This window comes from Chinchilla lanigera, unplaced genomic scaffold, assembly GCF_000276665.1.
Source record: "Chinchilla lanigera isolate Chin_1 unplaced genomic scaffold, ChiLan1.0 scaffold00100, whole genome shotgun sequence".
Classification (NCBI taxonomy): domain Eukaryota; kingdom Metazoa; phylum Chordata; class Mammalia; order Rodentia; family Chinchillidae; genus Chinchilla; species Chinchilla lanigera.
The window spans coordinates 5329298-5341406 of NW_004955501.1; the positions used below are offsets into that span (position 1 = coordinate 5329298).

The 12109-nt window shown below is 40.6% G+C and overlaps 1 protein-coding gene across 9 annotated transcripts in view; it reads right to left on the reverse strand.

Annotated features, from left to right (window-relative positions):
• Tmem108 (transmembrane protein 108) overlaps positions 1 to 12109 on the reverse strand; it is a 326253-nt gene that overhangs the window by 180477 nt on the left and 133667 nt on the right. The gene's annotated exons all lie outside the window — the stretch shown is intronic.

Consider the following 12109-nt stretch of genomic DNA (forward strand, 5'->3'; position numbering starts at 1 on the left):
TTAGAAGCAACTTTTGTAAATCAAAATGTAAATAAAATTTTTATTAGTATTACATATGTTTGCAATGCACAGTAATTAAATTCCTCTTGGGGAATTGATACATATCACATATTGATCATTTTTACTTTTCCTGCCCTCTCCCCTTCCCAGAAAATGCAATTTTTGAGAAGGCAGAAAGAACTCTGCCTGTCTTGACTATTGGGTGTCTCTAGTGCTTGGAGTAGGGTCAGACATATGATAGCTATTTAATATATTGGATGAATAAATGCATGAATGAGCCCACAAAAAACCGACATAGGTGGTGCTGTCCAGCAGAATTTTCTGGATGACAGAAATGTTCTGTAAGTTGTATTGTCCAATACAATAGGGTAACTGAACTTTAAATTTTAATTAATTTCACTTTAAACAGCTACATGTGACCAGTGGGCATCATATCGAACAGCATAGTGGAGGCTGTGGAAAATGTGTGTGTAGGGAAAAACAACAAAATAAAGTAAAAGGAATAGTGAGTATGGAATGCAGAAAACAGATCTATTATCTCTGATGCTCAAAAGTGACTCAAGTAAGAGCATAATGGTGGGCAATGCTGGAAGTAATCACTAGAGTCTACAGCAGCAGCTGCTGAGCCAGAGAGGACTGAGTTTCAGATTCATGGAGGAGATGCCACCTTCCTCTTACTCCTGAGAAAAGACGGAGTTGGACCAACGAGTCCCACGGCCAGTGGGAAAGTGACTGCTGGACAGCTGGCTAGGGACAAAAAGTGCCTGAAGAAGCAAAGGCCATAAAATACTCAGGACTCCTCTCTCATCTGAGCTTGCTTTCTGATCCATGCTATCTATTCAATTATTTTCATTCGTTCAACTATTTTCCAAAGCTAAGTGCCAGCTCATTTTCTCTTTTTAGAGGACTTTATACCAAAGACTGACTCCTGGGATTGAGTTAGACTTTAAGAATCCAGGGCTTGTACCAAACAGAAGAAATCTTGGGGGAAAGGGCATGCTTTGAAAAATGCAATGACTAAAGAGGGTCACTTAATTTTAATTTATAATTTTGACCTTTCTTCTCTAGCCATAGTGAAATAGTGAAGACTATTTGTCATAATGCCTGCACTGCTCTGACATCTGATAAAAGCAGGAAAGTCTCAAATGATCTAACAACAAGTTGCCTTCCTCACCTTTCTTTATAGATGAGATCCTCTAACCAAACTGTTCTCCTATCAAAGGAAACATGCACAGTTCTCTGCTAACCACTGGATTTGCGTTACTCACAAAAGCCAATCATATCCTCTGGAGGGAGCCAAGGGCACCCCGTCTTCTTGATACTATAGAACCTGCTACTTAAACAGCTCCAGTTATTGATGGTGTTCCCAAGGGTAACTCCCATGGGGCTTGCAGAGTGTGCACAGCCCTCTCCCAAGTGCGGTATGAGTGACTAACCAACTGCAGTGGCCTTTTCTATCCAGTGTCAAGTCTGTGTTGGTGGTACAGTGGTGAGTATAGCTGCCTGCCAGTGTGGAGTGTTGTGTGTTTAGTCATCTCCTGAGTTCCATAACTCCTCCCTCACCAACAGGGAAAACTAGCAGTGATATAAAAGCAAGTTACTCTTTTTGTCCTTGCAGGTATACTGGGGACTAAACTCAGGGCTTTCACACTGAGCTACAACCCTACCCCTTTTTTACTTTTTATTTTGAGACAGGGTCTCACTAAGTCACTAAATTACCTCTAGCCTGGGCTCAAATTTGAGATCTTTCTGCCCCAGACACCTTCTGGAGCGCTAGCACTACAGGTATGTCCCACCACAACTAGATTATGTGGTTTCAGACTCTCTATAAATAGCTCATCAGTAGCTGATGGGCCAGACATCCTCAATGTATATGTAGGACTACCCAGCCCTTTGAGCTCTCCCCTGAACTTCAGGGACATAAAGCCTGAAATACTACATTGCTCAGAGGCCCTAGCCATCAAGACTGCTATTACATCCTACCAATGGAATCATTTGCAAGACGTCTGAAAGATGAAGGAGAAAGATAAGCCACTGCTCTTAGACAGAAGTTGAGGGACAGAGGGAGACAAGAGATGGACAGTTTTGCCAGAGGTTTCTACATCCACCACAGAACTATCCACATCAGTGCTAGTGGCAGGTAAGCCTTTCAGCAACCACTCCTGTATGGATCTTTCAGGTCTACATTAGTGAAATTGGCTGTAGCAGACACTCCCTCGGGTGCCACTTCTGTTTTCAAGCCATACTACATAGGTGCATCAGCCTCAACTCAACATCATGCAGGTAGCATCCCAGTTCACGCGAAAGCTACATATTTCTACTCCTTTTCTAGAGTTCTTCTAACACTGCAGACACAGTATAGGTGGGTCCACATATGTGTACAATCAAAGTACAGAGAATTAATTTTCCTAGGAGCATCTCTTGGGGCCAATAGATAGGTTTTCCTTATCCTCTATATTTTGGAAGGATAATTTTAGAATTATACATACTTCTCACTAGATTCTAATCGGATCAAGCTTCTACTTCCCTAAGGTAGCTTATGTGATAGGCCTTTCTGTTGGCCACTCCTCCTTTCTTCATTCTCTTACTGCTGATCCCTAGGATCATTTTCCAATAAACTCCTTGCTGTCTTTGCTTCAGGCTCTGCTTTGGGAGGGGTCAAGCTAAGATTATGGCCTTCACTCATCCAGCTTCCAAACACTGCACAAACCTTTGCTTCTTATACTAAAATGTTTCCTATTCCTCATACCTACAGTGGCTTCTCTTTTCCTGGAAACATTATAATACAGTTACATGACATTCTGTATCATTTTATATTATCTATGGCTCTGTGGATGGATACCAGGTCTCCATTATTTTACTTTGTTGTGATCAGTATAATGATTACTATGAAAAACATTACTAGTTATTTCACCAATAGCTATTTTCTTAATTTCCCTTAGTAACAAGATTCAATTTTGGTTAACTTGGCAATGCATGTGACCCAAATCTTAATTTCCCAGTTTCCCCTGCAGTTAGGAGAGATGCTGCTTTGGCTAAAAAGAAAAAAGCAGAAGTCCATATAGGATGTCTGGATGAGTTTGGTCTATCCTTCTTGGCTCTTTCTGTTCCCTTGGAACAATGAGAGGTGATAAATTTGCCATCCTACAATCACATGTGGACAGTGAAGATTTAAGTCACTGAAAAAGCCCAAGACATCAGTGGCACCTGGGAACTGCCTTAGTAGTCCTGATGTTGCCATGCATGCTTTTACATTAGAAGGATGAATGACTAGTATGTTGTCACTGTTGTAGTGATTTCTCTAACATGCTCAGTCTAATTCCCTACCCAATACATTGCATTTATATTTTTAACTTTAGAATTATTTTCTCTGACTAGACTCCCAAAAGAAAATCACCATCAAAAGAGGTATACACTTACATACATTTATGATACATGTTGCTCAATTGCTTTCCAAAAAGGACACATCAATCTATATGGCCAAATCATCCTTTGAAATAAATGTATGTTTTGGAAAGGGGCCTTGTATGTGTTTTCCAATTATCTTGCTAATTGGCTTCCACTTTGATTAACCATCTAATATACTGCCGGTAGGTTCCAAGCACCTAGGCCACACAGTGGTGAGAAGCTCTGTGGGAACCCTATCCAAAGTAACTAGTCTTTTGTCCACTCAGAAAAGCAGCACAAAGGATGCTATCCTTTCAGTGACTGTGTCACTGGCTGATGATTAAAACAGCCAGTCAGATCTCCTTCAGAAATAATTTTGCTGCTCCAACTAGACTGCAGTGGTCAGGAAGACACAGGGATACAGGATGAAAAACAGAGAAAAGATGACAAGACCACCAATGTGGCTGATGGCTCTCCAACAGCCAAAGGATTGGCTGGGTGCAGATTTCCTCATCACTCCAATTAAAAGAGAACTATTAGGTAGCAAAAGACAAAGGGGAGCAGTTCTCGTGACAACTTCAAAGCCACCGTGGCCTGAGAAGAGAAATTAAGAAACAACGGTAAAGAGAAACCCCCAGTAAAACAAGGTGGAACCTATGCTTCTCTATTCAAAGCTCAGGCTCAGCTTATATCTGAGTTACTTTTACCCCTTAACTGGCAACTCCTGGGAGAAAAAGTTTGTGGCTGAGTCATCATCTCAGCCATCACCTCTTCATGGCAGGGACTCTTCCCTGTTGCTACCACTCATTCACTGATATTAGCTGATTCAGTCTACTCATTTACACATTTTTCTGCATGCCATTTCCCCAAAAGTGGTATGATGTACTCCCTGGAAGACTCAAAGGGCTTACTACCTAGGAGAGGTAATGACACTGTAATAACAAGGAAGAAGCTTTTAGGTTAACAACTGCAACAGAAATACGCAGTGCTAGAGAAGTTGAGAACAGGAAGAACGCCTTCCCAGTGGGGTGACTGGGATTCCTACAGAAGAAGGCAGCTAAGCCAAATCTCAGTGGCTAGGAAGGATGCTGAAGGGAATGCTCACAAGAGAAAAGCAATACATGTGATGGAGAAAGAGTGGAGTTTAAGCCAGGGAGACCTTATATCTTGTCCCAGTCTGTCTTAAGGCCGAGAGGTCATACATCAGTTATTTAAAATTTGTAAGTCTCAGTTTGCTTACTTTTAAAAATGAGAAGTATCATTCTTCAGGGATTACTCATTATAAGTAGTAGTTAGATAAAATACATGAAAGTATCTTATAAATTATAAAAAGTACTGTGGCACACACCAGTAATCCTAGCACTCTGGGAGGCAGAGACAGGAGGATCACAAGTTTGAGCCCTGTTTGGGCAACTTTAGTGACTTAGTGAGACCCTGTCTCCAAACTTAAAAAGAACTGGGGATGCAGATCAGTGTGAAGGCTCCGAGTTCCAACCCCAGTAACTCACAAACAGTATAAATATTATTGTCTATTCTTACTATGACTGCTGTTATGTTTGTTCCACATACTATATAGCAAATAGAATGAAAATGTTCAAAAGCGGGGAGAGTTCAGGGTATGCTTGGAAGGAATTTATTCTCCTCAGATTGAAGATCATATATGAATTATATAATCAATTGTCATCTCTTGTCCCTTGAGACACACAGACACATGCACATGGTCACACGAGTATAAGATGTTAGTGCCCTGGGTCAAATACTATGTCTTCCAGACACAGTAACTAGTATATTACTTCTAAACAGGTTATTGCAATTAAAACCCTTAACATTCTTAGTATCTTCATTACACAAAATAGGATTAAAGAAGTTATAATTTCATGAGACTGACTTTATAACCAGGGAGAAATAGAACCTTTAGCAGAAGAAAGCTGGCCCCAACCCGTGTTCTGTTTTACACACAACCCTAGGCAGGCTTCCTGACCAGTAGCATAAAGAACTTGGACAAAGCAAATTAGCTTTCCTGATGATGGGAAATAAAATTATGGGATTTCACAGTGGAAAAACAGAACGGGGCTTTTACTTTCCTTTTTGATGCTGTGAAGGTTGAACTTTCAAACAGCCAATGTTGCATTAAGAGCATCTTATTTCTTTCTCATTGTTGCATTAAGAATATCTTATTTCTTTCTCATTGTCTACTTTGGGATAAGTCTAATCAGTAAAGACATAATCCATTATTATATGAAAACTATTTGTAAATTCTGAAAACTGGCCTCAGCAAAATAGGCATAAATAAACTAAGATTTCAAGAAAGTGTCCAATGAAAGTACTTATATTACTAATTAAGAAGAGATTCGTATGATTTAAGAATCAATGTTCCTGCTTAGGAATGCACTTGTATTTTATTAAATCTGATAATTAAGTAGTTTACAAATAATATTGATTTCAGCTAATGTTTGTATTTAATCAGTTTAATAATAAACTCAATTTCTTTTTTTACAAAAGCTTAAGTATGGGAAAAACTTGCTCATCTCTCCTCCAGCTGACAAGTGCCCTGAGAAATGAGCCTAAAGGGCCATCCAAGGCCCCACTGTTGTGGGAACCATGTTGCAACTGCAGGCAAATGCAAAGGAAACTAGTGTCCTTTACACAGTGACTCTGTGTCCCACAGCATTCAAGATGAGGCTGTTTTATTGCTGGAGTCACACAAGCCTCATGGTGGTCTTGCTTTTCAAGGAGGGTTAAGAAAGTCTGGATTACTTTAAAATCATATAGCTAGCTGGTGGCAGAGCCTTAAATCTGACTTCAGGATTTTGCTAAATTCATAGTCCCTCTGTGAAACCATGCTGCTACATAAAAACACATTCAGAATTTCCTAAAAATTAGTTTTGAAAATTCAAATCTACCAAATGCTCATATAATTGATATTCACACAGGCTCCTGGTAAATGGTTTTCATTTACTCAATGGTCTCTGAAGATTTGTTTCTTCTGGGCCTCTACTTAATTAGAGGCTGAAAAAGAACATCTTCTCTCTTTAATAGATTTTTTTTTTAAATTTTAGGAGCAAGAACATATATTCAAAAACATTTAATACTTGATTTTAGGATAAAATTTTACTTCTTTAGCCTCCCATGTTAGACATCATACCCACACATTTTTATTTCATCACGCAAAAGAAAATAGCTTTATAAAGCAAAACTCAAATCCTTTCTAGAAACTTCTAGTTCAGGCATTCACTCTGACTGAGACCAAGTAACACTTCAGGTATGGATTCCTGGGAAAGACTTCTCACTGACTTTTTACCTTTCTGTTGAAGCTACTGACTTGTTTTTTTGATACACACACACACACACACACACACACACACACACACACACGAAACAAACTTCCTTTTCAATAATCTAGACAGGCTTCCTTTTGCCTACTATATTAAATTTCCTCAGCATGGCCCCGTTTCATCTTTTATTACTTTCCAATATTTCCTTCTTTCTCCTCAAGCTGGCATCCTTCCCTCCCCCACTCACCGCTCGTTTCCACTTCACTATTAATCCCCTACAGGGAGTGTCCTTTTTCCTTCCTTCTGTCCATTCAAACATACACAGCCACTGGTTCAAGACCTCCTTCAGATGTCAACATCCATGGATGCATAAGTCCCTTATATAAAATGGCAGAGTATTTGCATATAACCTGCGCATCTCCTCCTGAATGTTTCAAGTCATCTCTAGATTACTTATAGTATTGAATATAAGGTAAATAGTTGTTACACTGTATTTTTTATATAATAGTGACAAAGGAAAAAAGTCTGCACATGTTCAGCATTTGTGGATGTTTTTCATCCACAGTGGACTCAATCTGCAGATACGGAACCAGTAGACACAGAGGGCCAACTGTATGTCCTTTAAGACTTACTTCCTTCAAAACCTGTTTCCAGTGTAATTCCTTCTTAGCCTACACCCCCAACAATCACATGTACGTTCTTTGTAGCTTTAAAAACTCCAGAGTTGCATGGGACTTTAAAGAGCATCTTTTAAACTCTCACAAGATGATGCAGGAGTCTTTTGGACAGCACTCAGAACTGGATCAAAGAAAAAAAGATGGTTTGAGAAGAAATTTATCATACTAGGAAACACAGACTGAAAAACTAATTATTATAGTGTGTATATATTTTTCTTTTTTAAAAAAATCCTTCCCCTCTTATCCAAACCAATTTTCATGCCTTTGGGGCTAAAACCTCTCTGTTGAGAGTAATCTGCAAGGTATATAACCAATATGATCTTGGTGCCTTGCCATACAACAGGGCAGAGTAGAGTAACTCTATGGAAATGTTTTACAGACTGTGAGCTCTGCCACAAGGGGCAGTGTCACTGTGCACTGAAGGAGCGATCTTACCTCTGGATATAAAAAATGCCATAGCTCTGTGGCATTCCACTTCCCAAACTAATTTCCCCTATCCATATGCTTTTTAGTATATTATTTTGGCATTTTTTTCCTCTACTACCTCTTAAATAGTCATTCTTGCCTATACTGGACTCTTCCTTCTTTTTTTTCCATAAATTTTCTCCCTAGGCAATTCCTTCAAACCTTCACATTCTAGTTACCTCTACACTAGTGATGGCTCTAGCTGTAGACTCTTTCCCAAACCTCCCACTTGCCTACTGGGTAACTCCTCAGAGAAATCCTGCTCAAACCTCAATCAACATAAGATTAATATTCTAGCTTTAATATTTCAGCCATCTCCCTGAATTCTCTGTCTTGGTAGTAGACTTTTGCTCTCAGTAACCCAAGCTAAAACCCTCCTGTTCTGCATACTATCAGGTAACAACCTCAACACGGCCTTCTTTTGCTGCTGCAATGATCTCCTCATAATTCTTCCTATGACTAAGCGCTAGTTCTTCAATCTTCCAGAGCTTGTGCAGCATTGGCCATGGGACATGGGTGGATCTTAGGGAACAGCCATGTGTAGAGAGGAAGAAGCTGGGGCAGGGTGGGGTGGGGTGGGGCTGGAAAACTCATCTGACTGGAAAAAGGTTGGGCCATCCTGGTATATCACCACCACATGGACATTTTCAAATAGGCTGGGCATATCAGACTGGGTAATCAGGTTTTAAATAACAGAGCTGCAGCATGATTTCATCCATCCGTTCATTCACAGCAGGGTCTGAGTCCAGCAGTAGGCAGTTGTAATAGTCTCCAACTGGTTTCCTGCTATCTCTTCATTTCAAAAATCAAATCTGGTCTCTGTACTATCACGCCTGACATTTTTCAGTGGCTCCCCATTGGGTAATTACAAGGGTATCAACCTTGGCCAGCTAGAAGCAGAAAGATGGGCAGGAAACATTAATAGCCAGTGCATCGCTAATAAGGGAATTTTTCTTCCCTGCACCACAAAGCTGGCAGAGTTCCAGAGTGACAACATCAGCCCAAGTCTCAGGGTAAATGTGACATCAAGCAGAGCTGTGACTCCCTCCTTGTTAGCATGCAGCATGAATGAGAGGGACACTAGTATGGCTGTCATCTACTGCTGCTCTGTGGTTGGCTGTTACCCCTACATCCATCAGGTTACAAGCAAATACAGTGACTTCTAAAAACATTTCTATTTCATAATAAAATAGATGAGTGTTTGCTCACTAAACAAAGATAGTGCATAGTGCTAGCAAGAACTTTGGTGAATTTGAAATTCTGAAAATTAAAGCTCTGTAGGGGTTTGTGCTTTGTTAAAACTAATTTCCTTCTCTCATTTACTTCCCCTCACATTTTCTTTTAAAGAACTATCTTGACATGGGAGTCTTGCTCTTAGAATTCCCTAACCCAGTCCTCTAGTTCTATTCACAAGGGTACTTCTCAAAAATATATGTTGCCACTTCTTCCAATTAATTTTAAATGAAAAATGACTTAATGTTAACTGCTTAGAATGAAAATGAACCAGACTGGCACATTTAGAACTCATTGTTATTTGCAAAGAACTACTGTTTAATTGAAATACCAGCTCCTTCAAAAGCCCTGACAGAAACATCCTGTCACCAGTGGTCACAGAATGTTTAAACTCTTAGTTTACTGGTGCTGGGAATCGAAGTCAGGACCTTGTACTTGCCAGGCAGGTGCTGTAAGAAGTGGAAGCGACTGCTCTAATAACTTAGCATGAGCCAACATGCTTTTTTATCCATGAGATCCATGAGATCCATGAGGAAAACCCTCAAGCAGCTACATGGTGCCCAGCACAGAGAGTGTGACCAGCAAACATTACGTCTCCTCTGGTGCCAGCTCTGCCCTGCTCCTGTATCGAAGAGCTTTGGTCAGATTTGCTGTCTTTTTAAAGTGTTAAAGGAGAGCTGGCAACTGATTTGTGTACAGCTCTGCTCATACCAAAGCTCAGGTGCCCAGATCTAGGCCATTGTTATAGTGAGGGTTTTACTAGAGAAAAGGTTACATACAAGACACATAATTTATAGGATTAGTTTCTAATATTCATCTGAAGAATCACATGCAACAGTGCGGGAGATCTGTCCACACACTAGAGACCCAAAGAATCCATCTGAGTGCTAGGATCCCACAGCAATGTTCTACACCAGTCCAGCTGATGATGTAGAGTCTATGGCAATGTCCTCCACAAGTCCAGAAGGAGGCCTAGAGCCCACGGGAATATCTCATGCAAATCAGTATCAAAGATCTGTACTGGGAAGGCCAAAGGTCAGTGATGGAAGCCAGAAAGTCTGTGCCAGTGGGGCAAACAATCTTGTCAGCAGGCTGAGGGATCTGCACTGGAGCCAGGAAGCAACACTCAAAGTAAGGATCAGAGTTCCCCTCAAAGGAACTGCAGCCATCCTCAGCGACAGTGAGGTCCCAAGCTCCTCTGATGGTAACAGCCAAGTTCATATCAGGAAAACCAGTGCAACAAGCTTCTACAGGAGAATCAACAGCACACCATCTTCCCTTCCAGTTCTATTTTTACGTTGTTGGCAACAATCTTCAGGTGGGCCCTCCCCACCCAGCACTGCCCTGATTCAGTTCAGCTGAGTGTTGCAAGTTGCCCACCGGTTGTCAGTCCACCACAGCTGCCAAGGATTCTTAGAGCAAGGTTCTCATGGCCTGTTAGGAACCAGGCTGCACAGAGAGGTGAGTGGTGAGCAAGTGAGCACAGCTTCATCTGTGTTTATGGCTGATCTCTATTCCTTGCATCAACACCTGAACTTCGCCTCCTGTCAGATCAGCTGCAAGATTAGACTGTCACAGGAGTGCAACCATACTGTAAACTGTTCAGGCTAGAGATCTAGGCTGCTCACTCCTTTGAATCATGCCCAAACCATCTGCTCCACTACCCCCACCAGTGATAAAATTGTCCTCCATGAGACAGGTCCCTGGTGCCGAACAGGTTGAAGAATGCTGCCTTATAGGAGCCTACCATCGGAGGAAGGCTTCAGCTTCCCAATCCACTTCTGGGGGTCTGGAAATATTCAGGAAGCTCAACAAATGAAACTTCTTAGCCTTCTACCCTTAAGGTGCCACTGGAATAAATAAAGGTCATAGTCTTGGTAGAAAAATGGTATCTCTCATCATCGGTCACTTCTTGCCTTCATGTAAATAAAATCAGGTTGAAATATTAAAAGTCCTAAAGGCCTTCACCCTGGACATTAGCTCTTTGGCACAGATGCTCTAAGAAAACCCCGTTATCAGAGGTCACTCTTATATTCACAAAATTGTGATCCTTAAGACTGGAGGAAAATAATTTCCTTTTTATGTGATATCAAGTTAAAAGTTGAGATCTCTGTTGCCATGGAGATGAGATTTCTCTGGCAGTAGTAGCCTTTTCTTGGCAGATGAAGTTAATACTATAATCAATAAGAAGGCAATACTTCATTTTCTACATCCCTCTTGGGGTATAGGTTTCAACCAAAACCTTATAGCACTATTTTTGATGGATCCAAAATATCTATGTATAGAAATTTCCTCTGTGAAATATTTACATAATAAAAATGCCAATCTATGCCCTCCCTGTTTTAGCTGAAGGATTCACTAAACATTTAGATGTACAAGCCAAAACCCTGCATATATATAAAGCAGCCCTTGTCCTGCTGGTTCTGGATCAATATTTCTCTACTTCTTTTTCAAGGTACTAGAGATTGAATTCAGGGCCCAGCGGGAAGCAAGCATTCTACCCCTTGCTACATCCCCAACACTCTAAATGGCTTCTTACTCAAAATCACCTCAAGCTGAGATTTCCTTACACCATGAACTTTGGGATAAGGCACAGAAGGTAAGAAAATCTCTTTAAAACAATAAGTCTCAAATCTGTGTCAAGTAAAGTTGTGTAACTAGATATCCTGGTGATAATTCTGCTGCCATTAAGATGCAAACTCTCTGCCTTTGCCTTTCTCTTCTCATCATTTAGTCATCTTCTGGCCACTTGAAAGCCCTAGTCTAGACTGTCATAGGCGTGTATCTCTCTCCTTCTGCATATAGGAACAGCTTTGCAATATGATGGACGAATGGATGACATCTCCTTGTGTTGCTCATGCATAAATGTTGAACAATCAGCATCTACTTCCTGAAGAATTCTACTTAAAACCATGACAACTGAAGTAGGATCTGTATTCCCACATTTACCCTTGACAAAGGGAAGTGTTTTCTATGTGTAAGTGTCATGTCCTTCCAGAAAAAAAAGCAAATGGGATCAAAAGGAACACAGAGCTGTTTCTAATCCATCAAATTAAATGCTATGGGGAAATC